The sequence below is a fragment of the Xenopus laevis genome, chromosome 4L, assembly GCF_017654675.1.
Source record: "Xenopus laevis strain J_2021 chromosome 4L, Xenopus_laevis_v10.1, whole genome shotgun sequence".
Lineage (NCBI taxonomy): Eukaryota > Metazoa > Chordata > Amphibia > Anura > Pipidae > Xenopus > Xenopus laevis.
Genome location: NC_054377.1, coordinates 105,136,260 through 105,151,862, shown reverse-complemented (window position 1 = coordinate 105,151,862; position 15,603 = coordinate 105,136,260). Strand labels below are relative to the sequence as shown.

Here is a 15,603-nt window from a genome sequence, read left to right as displayed (position 1 = left end):
AGATAAAGTGCAAAGACTAGATGTGAACTTGCTACTCAGTATATAACTGGGCAGGCTCCCACTATCTCCATTCTCCAAAAGGAATGTGGTGATTAGGAGCAAATGGTTTTAGAACCATTATGGCATGTGCAAACAAATTAAATGTACAAACAAGAACAATGTACAGCTTTCAGGAGAGGTACCAATGTATGAAACAACACACTTAATAGGGCTCATGCATAGGGTTATGCCTTGACACCATTCATTAGCTGTAGATTATAGAGAATTATTGTTTAACTCTATTTTTATGATCCAGTCAGTCCAATTATGTGACCTTCGCTTATGTGTTTTTTAACAGTCACGTAACTCCTCTGTAATTTATCTTTGTACATTACAGTAAGGAGGTACTTTATCCTCTATATATTTATGACTGGATGGCAAAAAAAATATTTTTTATTTCTATCACTGCATAAGAAATGCAGTTTATTTTCTTTTGTACCTTCTAATTTTAGCTGAAAGGTGAGCTAATGCTTCCTATACCCAGGCTATAAAGGGTCATGCTAATTATGGACTACAAAAGAAAACATTACATTTCAGTATTGGATCATATGGTACAGGAAACGTTTCTTAAAAAAGAAAAAAAGTTTCTTAAAAGTATTTTTCAATGCAAAAGGAGTTTAAGTTTCAGAGAAGCAACTCAGAGTTTTTCTCATAGATGCGTTTTACTTACGCTGGATTCTTCTCTGGAAAAAGGAAAACCATAAGATCTCCTGTTTTAATAGAGCTATTAAATAAAGCAAATTTTCTACAGCAAAAGAAAACACCTATAAATATAGGAAAAATAGTGCCAAAAGCAAATTATTAGCCGGCATCGCTTAGAAAATTTCTTGGCAGTTAGTAGAAAAGTCATGAACCTGAGGAATTTCAATGAAAATTAATGAAGCATTACATCAAGGGGGTTATTTACTAAACCTCGAGTCAAAAAAAACCTAAAATTTTTGAAACAGATGGAAATTGAGCGTAGGACTGGCCAGATATGGGATGACTTTGACGTAGTTGGCCATCTTAAATATATTGCAATATATGGAAAAACAATCCCTGTTTTGTTTAAAGGGTAAGGCATTTTTCAGTAGCAGTATGCACAAAATGTCTCTGTCTTAAATATATTGATAATGGGTTGAGTGCAGAGGACCTCTTGTATTTGTCTATAACTAGCCTATATCCATACCCATGGCCCTTTTCGCAGAAGTTCTGTAAAGTTCTGTAAAGCCTGACGTAACTCAAAAGAAAAAGGGAGTCCAAAAAGCTCACAGGTAACAATGTGGGAAGCCCACAACTGTGTCTCTTCCCAAAAAGCACTAGATTGAATCTTATGCCTCGCTGGGCATATAGCAGGGGGCTATTTTAGCACAGGACTAGGACCATGGGTATGCCAACACCTGCACTTCTTCCCAATAAGCGATAATTCAGATTATGCGTCTTGAGGCATCCGGTAAATTCTTCTCCATTACCTGGGAGTCATTCCTCAGTGTCCACACAGAGGTAAAAATAAACAAAAAATACAAAAGAAAAAACAAAAACTGTGTTAGATTTCTCTCAAAATTCACCAAAAAAATAAAAAGAGTGAGGAGGGAGATCCTACGTCCCTGTCCAGTAGGACAAAAAATAACTGTGGTGAGGAGGAAGTCATGTGGTCTTATAGGTCATGATTAATTTTGATTGGCTATATTATAGGTCCTACCTCCAGGTCTGGGAGGGGCAATGCCCATGTGTACTGACATGTCAGGACTAGAAGAAAAGGAATTTACGTCAAGTAGGTAAGTAAAATTCTCATTTTTATGTTCTTCAAGAGTCTTTAATATGGTATTTGCCAAAGACATTCCTGTTTGGGAATGAACTGGTACAAATTGCAGAAACTCTCACCGGTAAACTTGTCAAAGCAAACTGTAAATTTCAGCTGATCTACAAAATTAAGTCTGGAGTGGAGTCCACACATAAAAAATGCTGTTTTATGGATATTATTTATTTAACAATTTGGTCCTGGACTTTGCGACCCATTAAGGTAGTAATCTCTTCACATATACTCAAAGACAAATAAGAAGGCTTACCTTGCCCTTTGCTACCATGCTTTTCTATGTGTGCCGCTATGAATGGATCAAACTGAGCTACGTATTCAAGAGATCCAAGGTAAACACTATTATTTATGGAGACACATCTCTCTACTGTGCCAGGAAAGGGCAAGACATACTGGGACGTCTTAAGACATTTTTCCAATACTTTCTTGGGTTTCAAGTGTCTTATGTACTTCCGAATCTATTCTACATTGTACATGGCAACTTTTAATATAGGCTTTTACACACTGCTGATGTTCTGCACTATTTTCATGGTGTATGCAGCATTTAGATGCATGCTTCCAGTCACTAAAGCCATAATAAGAAAATGCTGTAGTTGTTGTTGTTGAAAAGAGTCGATAAAGGTCACAGCACCATCCGTAGAATCAACAAAAAGCCTTTATTAGTTTACATGGCGTAAATCTCCAACAAGCAACAACGTTTCAGGTCCAAACTGATCACTTAGAGGTCATACAGCTTTATACTATTTTACACAACGCCATCTATAGGCTAATGAGAAAAACACAAACTGACAGAAAAAGTTCAAAGAAAAAAAAGAAAAAATTGTAAACAACAAACAAGACATGGCTACCTTTATAGATACAATGTTGTATAAACAGAATGTCCATATCCTTTCTCTTGTTGCAGCAGTCCTGCTGTTATTGTTGATGCCATAACAAAGTATCTGTAAAACCAATAAAAATAAACAGAAATTATATTTTAACAATAGTTTTTTTCAATTTCACAGCAGACATATGTTCCCACATCCTCTCTTTTATCGTCCGAGTGGTTTATCCCACATATAATTGTCCTCAAGTCAAGTCAAGTGGATTTTATTGTCATTTCAGCCATATACAGTAAATACAGTACATAGTAGAAACAAAATGGCTATCCTCCAGAACCTCAAGGGCACTTAATAACATATACTATACAAATGCAGAGTTGCATGTTTAGTAATCTTTGATCTTAATCAGAGTGCCCTTGTGTGGATGATGGACAACACCTCCCTTTATTACATTGGAGCAGCAGTTACACGACAGGCACGGAAAAGTCCCATTCTTTTTTGCACGTAATAAATGCTGCTGTCCTGTACCGCCCCCAGATCTGATTTAACCACTAGGGACCCAATGGTCCTATTTCTTTTATAGGACATTAAGGGTGAGTTTTGAAAGGATTCTACATCAGTTATCCCATCCCCTAACAACCCTCAATGTTTGCGTATAATTTTGGCCACATCCTGACTGATCTATTTAGAGACAAAAGGAATTCTTCTCCCCCTACTTCTGGATTGATGTCTGGAGTCACTGCCAGAGTTCTCAATAACCATCCATTGCTGTCTCAAAAGGGATTCCGGATACCCTCTATGGAGAAAAGAGTCAACAGCGAAAATAAAAAATGTTTCCCTCAGAAGGTGAATAGATAATGAAGCTTCTTTCCACAGTTTCTCCATTTGGCATTATACCCAATACCATTTCATTAGTGAAAGAATGTTTCATACCACCAGAATAACGTCTTTCGGAAACATTGTACTTCCGGTAAGATTTATAGACATTTCTAGACCACGATGACACTAATATTCCTGCAGCAAGTTTTTATTTTGCTTTGGCCACAAAGCAGGCTCAGTAGAAGCCACTTACTATAAAAGCAGCAGTAGAAAAAGCAATATTATCTATTGTACATCAGTGTTGCGCAAGCTCAGTATCATTTTTTTCTGTAACACTGTAATTTCAGTCTGTGCTATTACATGACATATATTTGCATTATCTGTTGTCTCAGACAAAGTTATAACCAATTCATGTTGAGATATGTGCTTAGGGCTTGCAGTCACTTCTTCAAAGGTATCATTCAAAAATGCATCAGTTTTACTTGTATGAGGTTTTTCAGGAAACTGATAATTTAGCTTTACTTTTAAATTCTGACCAAAACTGAGTAGCATGCTCTCTCTTCTTTTTAAAACACTCTTTTCTTTTAAGTGATCTTGACTTGTGTTTTTTTTAAAATTTGTAGCGCTATAGTAAACTGCCTTGTACTTAGCAGTTATAGCTACTTTCCTTTGTGGGCTGATACCACAGATGAGCTCTCTTTCTCAGGGGCAAGCCCTCGCAATGCGGTGGTGGCAGGGTATAGTGTAACTGTAACTAGGTGCAATAGCACAATGATGGGCGCCAGTAGTTCTTTAACTGTTGAACATAGAACTGTATTTATTAAACAATAGCACATAGATCATCAAGCACATTGATCCACAATGGAGCATAGACTAACACAGCAGCATAAAGGAAGCATATACTCACAGCACGTATAGGCTGAATCCCTACAGGCTAGGGAATATACAGCAGAGAGTAAGTTGACAGCGTGTGAGGGGTATTGCCCAGTTTTCAGGATATCTTCCAGTGGCAGACTAGGGGAATTCCTATCATCCCTATCTCAACACTTTAGTCCTTACTCCGGGTCAGTAATACCCTGGGATCTTAATCCCTCTAATCTCCTCAGAGGAGCCTTGAGCTGCTCAACTAAATAACCTCTCTATCACTCCTAGAGTGATCTATAATTGAGTATAGCTGTCTAATTACTAGGGCCAAGGCGCCTAGGGTCAGCACTACCCATTCCCTTCCAGCCTGCTTGGTTGGGCTAAAGCAATGGACCCAGACCTCATGGTTCCTAAACCTTTTATACTCTGGCACAGTGCCATCTGGTGTACACTGTGAGAACTGCAGGGGTTACATAAGCACAAGGTCCCCATAAGGACCCACTGAGGTGTCCATATAACTAGGGATGTGCCTGTCTGTAAAGTGTAAGGGTGTCTAAAATTTTCACATCCCTACAAATTTAAAGGTTTTATTTGTTTAAAATGTCAACTACACATTTGGATTTTAGAATGTTATTACCAGACTAGGAATTCAAGCTACCATTCAGGATTGTCATGCTATGTAAGTAAAGAAATAATGCAAATATACTAATATGCACATTGCGCAATGAAACTTAACAAAGGCAGCAAGATTAATCCAACCTAAATTTAACTCTGTCACAAATGGTCACCAAGGTTTATTGCAGATCTAAAGTATGCCCAAAAATAAATGCAACATTTAGGAGCAGATTTATCAAAGGTCGAGGTGAATTTTTGAATTAAATTTTTTTTAATGTCAAGCTATTTTTGTGTACCTTGACTAGGAAATAGTCCAAATTCAATTAGAATCTGAAAAAAAATCGAAAATTCAAACATCAAGATTTATCATGTACTGTTTTGCCCATTCACCATCTAAAACCTGCCTAATTTCTGTTTTAGCCTATGCGGGACCTCCTAGAACCTATTTGGAGTCATTTGGTGGACAAAAAACTTTGAAGCAAATTCAATCGAATGCGCTATTAGTTCGATTCATACGATTCAGATTCAATCGAATATGGACCTATTCGATCAAAACTGACCTTTTCGGGCAAAAAAAAAAACCTTTGACTTATTTTTGGTTGGTCTTTTGGAATTCGAATTTTGAAGTTTTTCAAATTCAAAATTCGACCCTTAATAAATATGCCCCTTAATTTGTTTTACTAATATACTTGGCCAGGTATGGGCAATTTAGTGGTTGGGAGTAACATCTTAGGTGCAGAGGCATTAGTAGGAGTAATACAATAAAAACACTTTGTAACTTTACTCACTGCGGAGATTAGCAGGCGAAGTATGCAGGGCCACACTGTGCGTAATTCTTGTAAAGGCAACCGTTCAGGCTAGCATAGGTTTCGTATGGGCAGAACTGCCTGTAACAGTAAGGTGGAGCCAAGAGAGGTTATTCTGAGAAAACATATAAATCTGACTAAGGAGTGGAACTGTGGAAGTGGAGCACCTTTAAATTAACTTTTAGTATGATGTAAAAAGTTATATTCAGAGACAATTTGCAATCACCATTTGTAGTTTAAATATTTAGCTTTTTTCAACAGCTCCACAGTTTGGAATTTTAACAGCTATCTTGTGTTCTGAATTTATTACTACATCTTGTATTTAATATAGTTAGTTAGTTTGTTGCCATATTTTTTCATTTTTTCTTTTAGATATTCACTTCTAAATTTCACCAATCCCAGCACTACGTGATGTCAAAATAAGGGGCAAACAATTATGGACTTTAGTGGGTCTCTTGTTTATTATGGTCTTTTTAAATGGCATTTGGATACAAACCTTTTTTCACTGTAAAGCTAGAGTATTGTCCTTTTAAATGGTATTTTGATGCAAACTTTTTTCACTGTAAAGCTTGAGTATTGTCCTTTTAAATGGTATTTTGATGCAAACTTTTTTCACTGTAAAGCTTGAGTATTGTCCTTTTAAATGGTATTTTGATACAAATTTTTTTTCACTCCAAAGCTTGTTAAGTATGCTAATTTGATAATTGAACACTCTTTTACATGAGCGTTTTTGCCTGCGCTCCCCTGCGTTCCGTTTTTCGGCGTTCAGCCGCAGGGGAGCGCAGGAATAGACGCATTTAATTATTTCAAATGGGGCTGTACTCACACAGGCGCATGTAGGCGCCGAACGCAGGAAAAATGCAGCATGTTGCGTCTCAACCTGCGTTCAGGCAGGCAAAAACGCTCATGTGTAAGAGCCCTAAATTATGTCTGCACTATGTCCACACTATGCTTGACAAAGGGGCGTGTCCTCGAAACGTTGCACAACTGCATAATAAAATTGCAAGGGCTCGCCCTGCTACCGCAACTCCTGTGTGCCAGTGAAATTCTTCTTACTAGAGCCAAGAGAAGCAATTCTGAGAAAAGTTTTGACACAAAATGAGGCCTATGGGTGGAAAAATTGTTGCACATCAAAAAAATGTATCGCCCATTGACTTCAATGAATTTTGGCAAGTTTTCAGTGAGGCAAATGGGTCAGATTTGCCCATCACTACCACGAGGCATAATTAAGCATAAATCATTTTGTAAAAAAACACTAATTAAGGGCTCCCCTGCGTTCCAGTTTCATGCGTTTAGCCGCAGGGGAGCGCAGTACTAGATGCACTAAATTCTTTTCAATGGGGCTGTACTCACACAGACGTATGTAAGCGCCTAACGCAGGTTGGGAGGCAGCATGTTGCATTTTTCCTGCGTTTGGCGTTTACATACGTGAGTACAGCCCCATTGAAAAGAATTCAGTGCGTCTACTACTGCGCTCCTGTGCTCGCCTGTAAGAGCCCTTACTACTTTCACTACAGGTGATAGTGGAAGGGATACAATGTGCTGTTCTGTCAGTAGATGGCAGCATAAATACAAGGTTAAGCACTTTGGCAAAAAAATTATAAATGCAAGTTATACACTAAATGGCAATGTGTTGGGAGTTTCCTTAACTGAGAAGGATCTGGGTTTTTTGTAGATAACAAGTTGTCTAATTCTGGGCAGTGTCATGTTGTGGCCACTAAAGCAAATAAAGTTCTGTCTTGCATAAAAAAGGGAATTAACTCAAGGGAAAAAAAAACATAATTATGCCTCTTTATATGTCCCTGGTAAGCAGTGTCGGACTGGGGTGCCTGGGGCCCACCAGGAAACCTCATCTCAAGGGCCCACAGCCCCCCAATAAAAAAGAATGCCCACAAATAAATATTAAAATTAACATTTTTATTTAAAAAAATTGGAATGACCGTAACAATATTAAATTAAAATATCTTGTTCAACTCTCCAGTTTTAAATTCTGGCACCAACTGGGTTGCTAGGGTCTAAATTTCCCTAGCAACCAGGCAGTGGTTTGAGTCAGAAGTAGGGGAAATTATCTGAAAACTATACCAAATAAAAAATTACAAATTCAAATGGTAATTTCATGTATAATACTCCCAGAATTCATAGAACGATGGCCCGGTGGCAATTCCATGTATAATATTCTCTCAGAGCAGCATGAACACAGTACAGTATATATATATATATATATATATATATATATATATATATATATATTCAGACTGGTGCACTATAAACAGTTCTCAGCTGCCTGGGTGCTGGTCAACACATGATAACATCATAGAAAAACAGACCGCACTCCAAGGACTTCATATATTAAAAAAGAGGTGACATTTTATTCTCAACATTTCAGCACCCTCACTGGGGCCCAGGGGCCGTCTTCAGGAGAGTCTCTCCTGGAGACGGCCCAATGAGGGCGCCAAAACGTTGAGAATATATATATATATATATATATATATATATATATATATATATATATATATATATATATATATGACTACCCCCCACAGCTCAAAACAGGGTGACAGGGTGACAGTGGCAGATTAACAAATAATACCCTTGAACGCAGTTATTTTTTCTACAAGAGGTAATGTCAAATGACAACAAGGAAAGAGTTAAACCCTAGATAAACACGACCAGACAGAAGAGAAAGGAATAAAACAGGCGTTCTTACTAGTGTTCTTCTTGCTGCTGTGGTTTTAGGGGAGTTGGAATCTGGAAAGCAGCCAGTCACATTTCTTAACTGTAGATAAAGAAATCCTTCCCTGCAACTCATCAACAGGACCCACAAAATGTGGGTGGGATATTCAAATAACCGACTCCGTGATTTGACGCTGCAGCTCTTTGCTGTTTTTTGAGCTGTCTGCTTGTTATCTTCAGACGCAGCCTACAGAGAGATCTACGATGACCTGCAGGCAGGTGGTGGGCCATCCGATCTGATCTGTGATTTATGGGCAGAAGCAGAGTGACAGAATGCGGGCAGTGGGCCCACAGCCAATAATTTAACGGATTGCTTCAAATTTTAGTGGGGCCCACTGCCCGTTTCTCACAAACTGTACGGTCCAAATGAATCTTTATTGTGTGATGGCATATTATCTAGGGGCCCACCAAGTCCAGGGGCCCACCGGGTTATTTCCTCGGGCCCCGGCAGGCCAGTCAGACCCTGCTGGTAAGGCCTCACCTGGAGTATGCAGTGCAGTTTTGGGCTCCAGTCCTTAAGAGGGATATAAATGAGCTGGAGAGAGTGCAGAGACTAAGTGCAACTAAACTGGTTAGAGGGATGGAAGACAAATTATGAGGGTAGACTGTCAAGGTTGGGGTATCTGGAAAAAACCCGCTTGCGAGGGGACATGATTACACTTTACAAGTACATTAGAGGACATTATAGACAAATAGCAGGGGACCTTTTTACCCATAAAGAGGATCACCGTACCAGAGGCCACCCCTTTAGACTAGAAGAAAAGAACATTCATTTGAAGCAACGTAGGTGGTTCTTCACAGTCAGGACAGTGAGGTTGTGGAATGCACTGCCGGGTGATGTTGTGATGGCTGATTCAGTTAATGCCTTTAAGAATGGCTTGGATGATTTTTTGGACAGACATAATATCAAAGGCTATTGTGATACTAAATTCTATAGTTAGGATAGGTATGGGTATATAGAATTTATGTGGAGGAATGAAGGGGGGTGTATGGATGCTGGGTTTTCATTTGAAGGGGTTGAACTTGATGGACTTTGTCTTATTTCAACCCGATTTAACTATGCACAGTAACTATGCACAGTAACTATGGAACTATAGAGGTTTCTAGTGGGAGAGGTTCCCAGCCCTGCAGACTGATATAGTTAGGAGACAGCATTGACTTTACTTTGTGCGGAGATTAGCAGGCGGAGTATGCAGGGCCACACTGTGCGTAATTCTTTCAAAGGCAACCGTTCAGGCTAGAGTAAGTTTCCTATATGGGCAGCACTGTCTGTGCTGTGCTCGTGCCAGATTGGCAGTAACAGTAAGGTACAGCCAAGAGAGGTTATTCTGAGAAAACATATAAATCTGACTTAGGAGTGGAACTGTGGAAGTGGAGCACCTTTAAATTAACTTTTAGTATGATGTAAAAAGTTATATTCAGAGACAATTTGCAATCACCATTTGTAGTTTAAATATTTAGCTTTTTTCAACAGCTCCCCAGTTTGGAATTTTAACAGCTATCTTGTGTTGTGTATTTATTACTACATCTTGTATCTCATATAAATAATTATAAAACAACTGGACTTGCTGAGTAATCATTGAAGACCTTTCACTACTCATCCGAGCAGCTTCTTCAGTTCAACTGACTGGTGTGGGAAGTTCTCGGCATATCCACTAATCCAATCACAATGGCACAATTGTAACTCTTCAAAGTGGTGACATCTGATATTTACAGAGGTGTTGATTCTGTGTTGTTACTGTGAGCCTCTAAGAGCAATGCTGTCTCTGTGTGTCGCCAATCAGCGCTGGCCCATTCTCCACAACAGGAATCGCTAAACAATATCTTTGAAAAATAAAACTTTTATTCAGGCTCCATAAGTGATAACAGGCAGTGGGTAAGTGGTACAAACTAACACGGTTCGTGCCCTTCCTATTGGCACTTCATCATAGTTCTGAGAGCAATGCTGCCCATGTTTTATGGGATGCCTGTCCCATAGTTTATGGACCCCATTTGAAAGCTTGGTCAGAAGAAAACGGCAAATATATTAAAAACTGTAAAAAAAAGACCAATTGAAAATCAGCAAATAATTGGACATACTAAATATGAGTTATAAGGTGAACTACCACTTTATACATTTAAATTCTTCCAAATGCATTCAGTTCCAAGTACATAAAATAAATATATGTAATCTGGCATAGCCAGCCTGGATGTAACTGGATTGATTACTGGATCACATTACACATCAAGTGATAGTTATTAATTTAAAACATCAACCTCTGAACTGTGTGTATGTGCCAATGCATTTTCTGTTATACATAAATTATACTAATTACTAGATACATGTTCCCTGTGTACCTAAATATGTTGTTCACTTTTAAATTAACTTTTAGTATGACATAGATAGTGATACTCTGAGACAATTTAGCTTTTTATTCAATAGCTTTACGGTTTGCAATTTCAGCATTCTGGTTACTAGGGTCCTAATTACCCTAGCAACCATACATTGATTTGAATAAGAGACTGGAATATGAATAGGAGAGGGCCTGAATAAAAAAATAAGAAATAAAAAGTTACAAAAACAGAGCATATGTTTTTATCGATGGGTCAGCGACCCCTATTTGAAAGTTGAAAAAAGTCAAGTAAGAGACAAATAATTATAAATATAATAATAATAACATAATTTATGTATCTAACAAAAAAAATAATGAAGACCAATTGCTAAGTTGCTGAGAACTGGCAATTCTATGACATACTAAGGGGTTTATTTACTAAACTCCGCATACAAAAATCATGAAAAATTTGGGATAAAATCAGACTCTTAAAAAATCACGAATTTATTAAACCCCCAGGTTGGAAAATTCCAAATCTGAAAATCCGGCATCTCAGACCTGTTGAGGTTACATATAAGTCAATGGAAGAAGTCCCAATGATTTTTTGATGTACACTGGGTTTCGTGCAATACCCCAAAGTTTTCAGAGTTTTCGTGTGAAAATTCTGAAAAAATCTAGATAATCGTCAAAATCGGATGAAACAATCTGAAAAAATCTTGAATATCTGATTTTTTCCTGCAAAGCAAATTGTAATGTAATGTAATAATAAATAAGCGTAAAAAAACCTGAGCGGATTTGATCGGAGTTTGTAGCAGAAAATATTGATATAAATTCAAACCTTGATAAATAACCCCCAAAAAGAAAAGTTAACTTAAAAGTGAACTCCTTTAAAGATCTGGAGCAAGGTATAGTAATTTGCAAAGATACTCCAGGTCTTGAAATATTAGTTTAAAGGTCACTCTCATGGGGAGGTTTGCACATCTGTGGTTAGCATTAACATTAGCAGTGTGAGACAGGCAGTAGTGACAATATATTTAATGGCAAGCAGAATTAGGATCTTAAGTGAAGTCTGTGGCAAAATTGGCAGGGATTCAGGAGATTGGCCACTCACCGTTAGGCTGGGGTGAGTTGTTAGTGTGCTGTGCAGACTGCAGCAGAAGTGTGACAGTGTGTGACTGTGACAATGCGGTTGGGTAGCACCGTAGCAGATAAGGAGGATGGTTTGGGCTTGGCTGTTGGCTTATGGTGGGTAAGTACAGGCACAGGCAGGGCCGGACTGGGAGTAAAAAGCAGCCCTGGCAAAAAAAATCAAAGCAGCCCACATAGAAATGCATGCTGGTCTTTTATTTACACACGATTATACATATATACTGTATATATATACAGTATATATATATATATATATATATATATATATATATATATATATATATATATATATATATATATATAGCAAATTTGAGTACAGTGCACAGGGATAACCGAAAAAAGCAATGCCTGTGTGCTGGTTACATGTGTCAATAGTCATAGGCAAGAGAGAAAAACCGCACCAACAGGTCTTTATACAAAAATAGAAAACCTTTTATTCAATGTTTCGGCTCGACCGCTGGAGCCGTCTTCAGGAACAAAAAAAAAAAAAAAAAGACGGCTCCAGCAGTCGAGCCGAAACGTTGAATAAAAGGTTTTCTATTTTTGTATAAAGACCTGTTGGTGCGGTTTTTCTCTCTTGCCTATATATATATATATATATATTTTTTTTTTTTTATATTATATTATAAGACATAAACAAATGCAAAAGGAGTACATTTTAGTTTCTGGGCTTGCGCTAAAGGAGAACTAATAATGCATCCTATAAGATACATACCAATGGGCATTTAAATTTATGTTTGCTTATCATTTACAGTAGGGAGTACATTATCCCTTATAATACATGAGTGATACTCAGAGTTCACTGTATAACTCAGCCTGCAGCCTTGTGCCTTTATATGGTCACATAACCCCTCAGTGACTTCTAATATCCTTATCATTTACAGTAGGAGGTACATTATCCCTTAAAATACATTAGTGATACTCAGAGTTCCCTGTATAACTCAGCCTGCAGCCTTGTGCCTTTATATGGTCAGAGAACAACCCCTCAGTGACTTCTAATATCCTTATCATTTACAGTAGGGGGTACATTATCCTTTATATTACACGAGTGATACTCAGAGTTCCCTGTATAACTCAGCTGCAGCAGTTCTAGAGTTGCCAACTGGCATACCACAGGGACTCCAGTGCTTGTCTCTCTCGTACTAACTGTTGCTGTAACCCTGCCTTTGTATTGTATCCAGCACTTCATGGCACATAGTGGCCACCAACTATTTCATACTCTGACAGCCCAGAATTACAGAAAGAAAAGGAAAGAGAAGGGATCCTTTCTGCTTTATTTTTTTCAAATTCTCACTCATACCCCTTCATTTTTCCACCCTTCAGCATTTAGCTTTTCTTTATTCCAGCTTTCTCTCCGTTCATTCCTTATTCTGCTTCCCCATCTTCACTCCTATTTAGTTTGGCCCTATATTTTTTATTCGATCAGCCTCTCCTCCTTTTGCTCCTATTTTTTTTAATTGTATTTTAAAAACTGTATAATTGAATGTTACTGTGACAGGGAGCATTACATTCAGGGCTTCAGGCTCAGCACAGGCAGACCAGCAGTCAGCACACACAATATAATCCACACCTGTCCACAGCCTCAGTAACTACTGGGCAGACATGGACCTGCTGACTGCTGCTCTACAGTAGTGTGTGCTAGAGTACTTACTGAGCTGATGCGGGCTGCAGAGAGAGGAGACTGAGAGGCCCTGTACATTCGGCTTCCACAGCACTCGTGCACGGCAGCAACAGCAGCAGAGAGCAGAGACGAGTGGGAGGGGCGGGGCCACAGTTGGAGTTAGGACTGTGGAGCGGGGTCCGATAGCCCGCCGGATGCGGTGAAAAGTAAGTTTTAAATTAGTATTGCCGCGGCCCAATTAAACAAAATATAGTGCGGCCCCTCGGGCATTTGCCCGAAAAGTTACATTGCCAGTCCGGGCCTGGGCACAGGCCAGCACGGTGTGTGTTATGTCAATGTGATGCTCGGCTCCTCCTGCCATACTCTGCCTGTCCTATGCTTCCTGTGTGTGCCATACTCTGCCTGTCCTATGCTTCCTGTGTGTGCCATACTCTGCCTGTCCTATGCTTCCTGTGTGTGCCATTCTCTGTCTGCCCTATGCTCCCTGTGTGTGCCATACTTTGTCTGCCATATGCCCCCTGTGTGTGCCGTACTCTGCCTGCCCTTATGCTCCAGTGTGTGCCATACAATGCCTGCCCTATGCTCCCTGTGTGTGTCATACTCTGCCTTTCCTATGCTCCCTGTGTGTGTCATACTCTGTCTGCCATATGCCCCCTGTGTGTGCCGTAATCTGCCTGCCCTTATGCTCCAGTGTGTGCCATACGATGCCTGCCCTATGCTCCCTGTGTGTGCCATACTCTGCCTGTCACATGCTCCTTGTGTGTAATACTCTGCCTGCCCTATGGTCCTTGTGTGTAATACTCTGCATGCCCTATGCTGCCTGTGTGTGCCATACTCTGTCTGCCAAATGCTCCCTGTGTGTGTAATACTCCGCCTGCCCTATGCTTCTTGTGTGTAATACTCTGCCTGTCCTATGCTGCCTGTGTGTGCCATACTTTGTCTGCCCTATGCTCCCTGTGTGTGCCATTATCTGCCTGCCCTATGCTTCTTGGGTGTGCCATACTCTGCCTGTGTGTGCCCTGCTCTGCCTGTTTAACAAATGCCTGGTATTTGTTTTGGGGGTATATTAGCATTTGAAAATTGTTGTTAGGGGCCCCTAAGGTGTTTAATCATGTGTTGGGGGTGCTGTGTTATCCACAAGGGAGTAGGAGGCACATGGATTTAAGGGTTTGTTTTGAGTTAACTTTTTTCACATATGAGTGATAAGTGATATACCTGCAGTGACCACCAACCATTTGATTTTTTAGTGTGCTTGTTGTAACATGGGTGTGGTTTAAAGTGGATGTGGTTTAAAAACAGGGAGTGGCTAACACTGGCTTCCATTATCAGCCCTCCATCATGTAGGCCAAAAAACTTCTGGCCCTCTGTACCACAGAAGTTGGACAGCTCTGAGCTAGACAGTTATCAGATGTGGAGGAAAGCTTACTTCTGCTTCACTGTTTCAAAAAGAGAATAGAGAATATTTAAGAGTGTGGCAGACACCCTCCATGATGAGAACCCGACAGTAGGCGAAAAGTCTTGATTGTGTGGTGTTGAAACGCTAATGAACTGTGGTCCTGTGTCTTTATGTTGGAAGAGTTTGCTGAATAGACCTGTTTTTTTGCCTGAAGACATGGTGTCCCTGTCTTTATGTTCCTGATCCTACGCTTACCTGCCTACCATAGCTAATTCCCCCAAAATTACGTGTACAGGCAGCCAGCTTGTCACAATATAATAAAGTATATTTTTTCAATTAAAAAAAACAAGTTCTCTAGAGTTAACAGCCATTATGAAAAGCCAACTATGAAAAGGCATAGGTCTATAGGGATATACAAGTTTCTAGAGTAAAGCTGGCAATACCAGCATAGAGCCGCAAGCTCACCAAGTGAACGTATCTTTGGCTGCCCACGTGGCCAACAATTCGATTCATATACGCTCCTATGGAGGATAATCGGTAGAGGACCTTATCAATGCATTGATGTGGTCCTTGCCCACCTGGATTTTTATACCTGACTGATATTAAAGGAATTGTTCAGTGTAAAAATAAAAA

General features: G+C 39.4%; 1 long non-coding RNA gene across 1 annotated transcript; it reads right to left on the bottom strand.

Annotated features, from left to right (window-relative positions):
* Positions 1-2,471: 2,471 nt before the first annotated feature.
* Positions 2,472-8,672, bottom strand: LOC121402854. Its single transcript, XR_005966822.1, has 3 exons — positions 8,467-8,672; positions 5,742-5,840; positions 2,472-2,775 (listed from the first exon to the last, which is right to left on the bottom strand). It is a non-coding gene; the product is annotated as an uncharacterized LOC121402854 (long non-coding RNA).
* Between the last annotated feature and the right edge of the window lie 6,931 nt (positions 8,673-15,603).